Below are 6012 nucleotides of genomic sequence, written 5' to 3'. Positions count from 1 at the left end.
CGTGAGGCTGACGACACAACGGTGTATTTAGCTGTCACTCTCAACGCATCCCCAAAGGCACCTGTAGTTCCCCAACCACCCGCCGTCGAGACCCTTGTATCAGAGTTTAGTGACGTGTTCCCGGACGAGTTACCCGGCGAATTACTTTCAATGTCTCACATACAGCACGCAATTGACCTCGTGTCCGGAGCATCATTACCGAATCTGCCCCATTATTGAATGGAGCCACAAAAGTACGAGGAACTTCTGCCATAGGTCCACGAGCTACTCGCGAAGGGCCTCATTCAAGAGAGCCTTAGCCCGTGTGTGGTCCCCACACTTTTGGTGCCAAAGAAGGATGGCACGTGGCGTATGTACTGCGATAGTCGAGCCATCAACAAGATTATGCAGTACTGTTTTCCCATTCCCCGTATACAAGATCTCTTCGACATGATGGCAGGATCCACTATCTTCTCGAAGATAGATCTCCGTAGTGGGTACCATCAGGTACGGGTTCATCCCGGTGACGAATGCAAGACCGCCTTTAAGATTAAAGACAGGTTGTGTGAGTGGAGAGTCATGCCCTTCAGCCTCTCCAACGCGCCGAGTACTTTCCAATGGCTCATGAATGAAGTACTCCGCGCATTCATCGGCAAGTTTGTCGTCGTCTACTTCAATGACATTCTTATATACAGTTGCACATGAGACGATCATCTCGAGGATCTTCGACAGGTCTGCACAGTTTCCGACGAGAACAACTATACGCCCATCTGAACAAATGTAGTTTCCTTACGCCGGAGGTTACCTTCTTAGGTTTTATCGTATCAGCTCAGTGCGTCGCCGCTGACCTGGAGAAAGCCCGAGCCATCACGTCATGGCACCCGCCGGCCAACGTCGATGATGTACGGAGTTTCATCAGACTCATCACTTTCTATCGGCGGTTTATACAGAACTTTAGTTCTGTCATGGCTCCTATCAGTAACTGCCTGAAGGTAGGGCCGTTTGCGTGGACACCGGCAGCAGATCGAGCTTTCCAGCTAGTGAGCTCAGGATGACACAAGCGCCCTTCCTCCGCCTACTGAACTTTGGGAAGGTCTTTGAGGTTACCTGTGTTGCTTTTGGCATCAGGATTGGTGGCATTCTCATCCAGGAAGGGCGCCCCGTGGAGTTCTTCAGCGAGAAGCTGAATGACGCAAGACTCCGCTACTCGACCTACGACAAAGAGTTCTACGCCGTCGTCTAGGCCTTGAAGCATTGGAGGCACTATCTACTTTCGAAGGAATTTGTACTTTTCTTGGATCACGAGGCTCTCAAGTACTTACATTCCCAGCAGAAGTTGAGCAATTGTCACGCGAGGTGGATCGAGTATTTAAAGGATATTACCTTCGTCATCAAGCATAAGAAGGAAAAAGATAATGTCATCGCCGACACACCCAGCTGACGCGCGCATGTGCTTAATGTCATGAAGGTAAAGATCATAGGGTTTAAGCAGATTCGAGAGGGGTACACTTAATGCCCTGACTTCGGGCCTATCGTCGCGGAGATTCAGCGAGGACCGTCCCATAAGTTTAGGGGTTATGTTGTCACCGATAGTTACCTGTTCTACCGAAACAGGTTGTGCATGCCACGCACGTCATTACGTGACTTCCTAACTTGGGAATGTTACGCTGGAGGTCTTAGTGGCCAACTTTCTCTCTCTAAATTTCGGATCCCAATCCAAAGACGCTTAATGCCTGATTTCAATTTGGAATCAAAATTAAAAAATATTTTTTGAACTACATATTACAAAAATTTGATATAACAGTTAATGCTCACTTTCTCTCTCTAGTATTCTCTGTCCTAATTTGATGCCTCATAAAATGCCTGATTTAAATTTCCTATCAATATAAAAGACATTTAATGTTAAATAATCACTAAATTATTATATTATTGATTAGGCTCACTTTCACTCTGTAGTAGTCTATGCCCTAATCGGAATACAGGTAATGCTTGGTTTGAAAATTTTGGAATCATAATTAAAATAGATTTGAAAACCAAATAACTTTAAAATTATACATAATCGTTTCTGCTCACTTTCTCACTCTAGATTTCCCTGCCTGAATTCTATCGCTTATAGTGCCTGACTTAAATTTGAAACCAAAATAAAAACTCTAATGGGCAAATATCTCTTGATATTCATATAGCAGATCAAGCTCACTTTCTCTCTCCATATTTATGTTTCCCAATCATAAGACTCTTATAGCCTGATTTAAATTTGGAATAAAAATAAAAAAGAGTTCAAACTAAAAATACTAAATTTTGACATAGCCGATAATGCCTACTTTCTCTCTCTAGAATTCTCTGTCCTAGTTTGCTGACTCATAAAGCGCCTGGTTTAAATTTTGAATAAATATAAAAGACATTTAAAGTACATAATCGTGAAAATTTAATATTATTTATTAGGCTCACTTTCTCTCTAAGTATTTTGTGCCCTAATCTGAATACACACAATGCCTGGTTTAAAAATTTGGAATCATAATTAAAATAGAATTGAAAACTGAATAACTTTAGAATTTTATATAACCGTTTCTGCTCACTTTCTCACGCTAGATTTCCCTGCCCTAGTTTCATTACTCATAATGCGTGATTTAAATTTTAAATCAAATTAAAAAACTAAAGGTCAAAAATCACTAAATATTGATAGGACAAATGAGGTGCTTTTTCTCACTCTCTATTTCTGTTCCCCAATCCAAAGAGTCTTAATGCCTGATTTAAACTTGGAATCAAAATAAAAAAAGATTATAAAATTAAGTATTACTAAAATTTGATATAACGGATAATGTTCACTTTCTGTCTCCAGAATTCTCTGTCCAATTTCATGACACATAAAACGTCTGATTTAGATTTCCAATCAATGTAAAAGATGATTAAAAACAAATATTTGCTTAAATTTGATATCATTCTTCAGGCTCACTTTCTCTCTCTAGAATTGTGTGCGCCCATGGCAAACAATTCGTCTCAAAGAGCTTGTCATGAAATTGAAAATACTCTTTCTATCTATTTAGTGATCTTACTGGATTTTTTTGAAATCTTAGTGTTATTTAGTTTTCGAATGTTTTTTTATTGTATTTAAAGAATTAACATCAGGAACCATGAGTCTTCCAATAAGGGCACTCAAATTTATAGATAGAAAGAGTGAGTTAAAAATATTGAATAAACTTTAGTGATATTTAGTTTTAAAATGTATTTTTTATTTGAGAAGGTATTTAAATCAGGAATTACCAGTGTTTGAAATAGGTATAGAGATCAAATGAGTTGAATTGATTGAATAAAGTCTCGTCATATTTACTTTTGAAATGTATTTTTGTTTTGGTTAGAAATTTAAATCAAGCATTAAGAGTTTGCGACTTAGGGAACAGAAATCAAGATAAAGTAAGTGGGTTTACTGCATATCATTACAATTTAATGCTATTTAGTTTCGATATGTATTTTTATTTCGAGTTGAATTTTAAATCAGGAGCTGGGACTCCTCGAGTTGTGGCATGGAAATATAGAGAAAGAAATTGAGATCAATTGGTTTTAAACACTTTAGTAATATTTCGTTTTGATGTATATTTATATTTTTTTTGGGACTTTAAATCAGGCATTAAGAGTCATCAAGTGAGGGCACAGAAATATATAGAGAGAAATTAAGCGCAATCGGTTTAATTAAATTTAGTAATATTTAATTTTCAGATATTTTATTTATTTTGTGGAAAATTTAAATCAGGCAATAAGAGTCTTGAAATCAGGTCACATAAATCTTGAGAAAGAAAGTGATCTTACTGGATTTTTTGAAATCTTAGTGATATTTAGTTTTTGAATGTTTTTTTAGTTTTATTTAAATAAATTTACATCAGGAATCATGAGTCATCCAATAAGGGCACTGAAATTTATAGATTGAGAGAGTGAGTTAAAAATATTCAATAAATTTGATTGATATTTAGTTTTAAAATTTATTTTTATTTTGAGGAGGTAATTGAAATCAGGAATTTTGAGTCTTCGAAATAGGGCACTAAAATATATAGAGATCAAATGAGTTAAATTGATTAAATAAAGTTCGTGATATTTACTTTTGAAATGTATTTTTATTTTTATTAGAAATTTATATCAGGCATTAAGAGTCTGCAACTTAGGGAACAGAAATCAAGGTAAAGTAAGTGGGCTTACTGCATATCATTAAAATTTATTGATATTTAGTTTTGATATGTATTTTTATTTTGAGCTGAATTTTAAATCAGAAGCTAGGACTCCTCGAGTTTTGGCACAGAAATATAGAGAGATAAATTGAGATCAATCAGTTTTAAACACTTAAATAATATTTCGTTTTGAAATATATTTATAATTTTTTGGGAATTTAAATCAGGCATTGAGAGTCATCAAGTTAGGTCACCGAAATATAGAGAGAGAAGGTGAGCTCAATTTGTTTAATAAATTTTAGTAATATTTGGTATTCAAAAATATTTTTTTATTTTTCTGGCAATTTAAATGAGGCATTAAGAGTCTTGAAATTAGGTACAGAAATCTAGAGACAGAAATTGAGCTCAATCAGTTTAATAAAATTTAGTAATATTTCGTTTTGCAATATATATTTATTTTTTTGGAAGTTTAAATCAGGCATTAAGAGTCTTTAAATCAGGTACAGACATCTATAGAGAGAAAGTGATCGAATTTATTAAATTTTAGTGATATTTGGATTTGGAGAGTTTTTTTATTTTGATTAGAAATTGAAATCCGGGTTTACGAGTTTTTGAAATGGGGGACTAAAATATAGAGAGCGAAAGTGATTTCATTTGATTATATAATTTTTGTGATACTTAGTTCTAAAATGTATTTTGATTTTCATTAGAAATTTAAATCATGCATTAACAGTCTTCGAATTCGGGAACAGAAATCAGGAGAGGGAAAGTGAGTTTACTGGATTTAGTTAAAATATAGTGATATTCAGATTTGATATGTATTTTTTAAATCTGAAATTTAAATAAGGAATTAGGACTCTTCAAACTATGGCACAGAAATATAGAGAGAGAATTTAAGCTCAAGCGGTTGAATAAATTTTAGTAATATCTCATTTTGAAATATATTTTTATTTTTTTCGAAATTTAAATCAGGCATTACGAGTCTTTAAATAAGGTACAGAAATCTATAGAGAGAAAGTTTGCCTAATCAAAATTATTAAAGTTTAGTGATATTTAGATTCGAAGCGTATTTGTACTTTGATTTGAAATATAAAGCAGGAATTAGGTGTCTTCCATTTAGGGCACTGACATATAGAGACAGAAAGTGAGTAAAATTGATTAAAAAACTTTTAGTGATATTTAGTTTTGAATTATATTTTTATTTTGATTAGAAATGGTAATCGGGCATTAACAGTCTTCAAATTCGGGAACAGTAACCAAGAGAGAGTAAGCGATCTTACTGGATTTTACTAAACTTTAGTGATATTCAGTTTTGAAATGTATTTTAATTTTGATTTGAAATTTAAATCAGGAATTAGGACTCTTCGAATTATGGCACCAGAATTATAGAGAGAGCAGTTGAGCTCAATTTTTTTAATAAATTTTTGTAATATTTGGTATTCAAATATATTTTATTTTTTTGGCAATTTAAATCAGGCATTAAGAGTCTTCAAATTAGGTACAGAAATTCAAACTAGACTTAAATAAAGTACAGGCTCTAAGAATAGGACCTAAGGCTGCTCAAAATAGTTTGGCAAAGTAAAAACTAGATGAAAAAAATTAAAGCCACTGTCAAGAATTCACCTGCCTACGGTGATCCCCCTCAGGCGGAAACCGCCATACTACTAGAGGAGGATGATGGCCAAGGGCGGCGATTGACCAAACTGCCCATGGCCATTGAATGCCATGTAAAAAAGAATGAATGGTTACGAAAAAATCACTTCCATGGAACTTATTTCAATTTGGTGTACCCCTAGCCATGTCAGCATTCCCATCATGTACTTGTCAGCCATTTCCGCCATCCTGATTTTTGCGTACATGGCCTGGACATCCTTGT

The sequence above is a fragment of the Wolffia australiana genome, chromosome 10, assembly GCF_029677425.1.
Source record: "Wolffia australiana isolate 7733 chromosome 10, ASM2967742v1".
NCBI lineage: Eukaryota > Viridiplantae > Streptophyta > Magnoliopsida > Alismatales > Araceae > Wolffia > Wolffia australiana.
Note: the sequence above shows the minus strand (reverse complement) of the source record.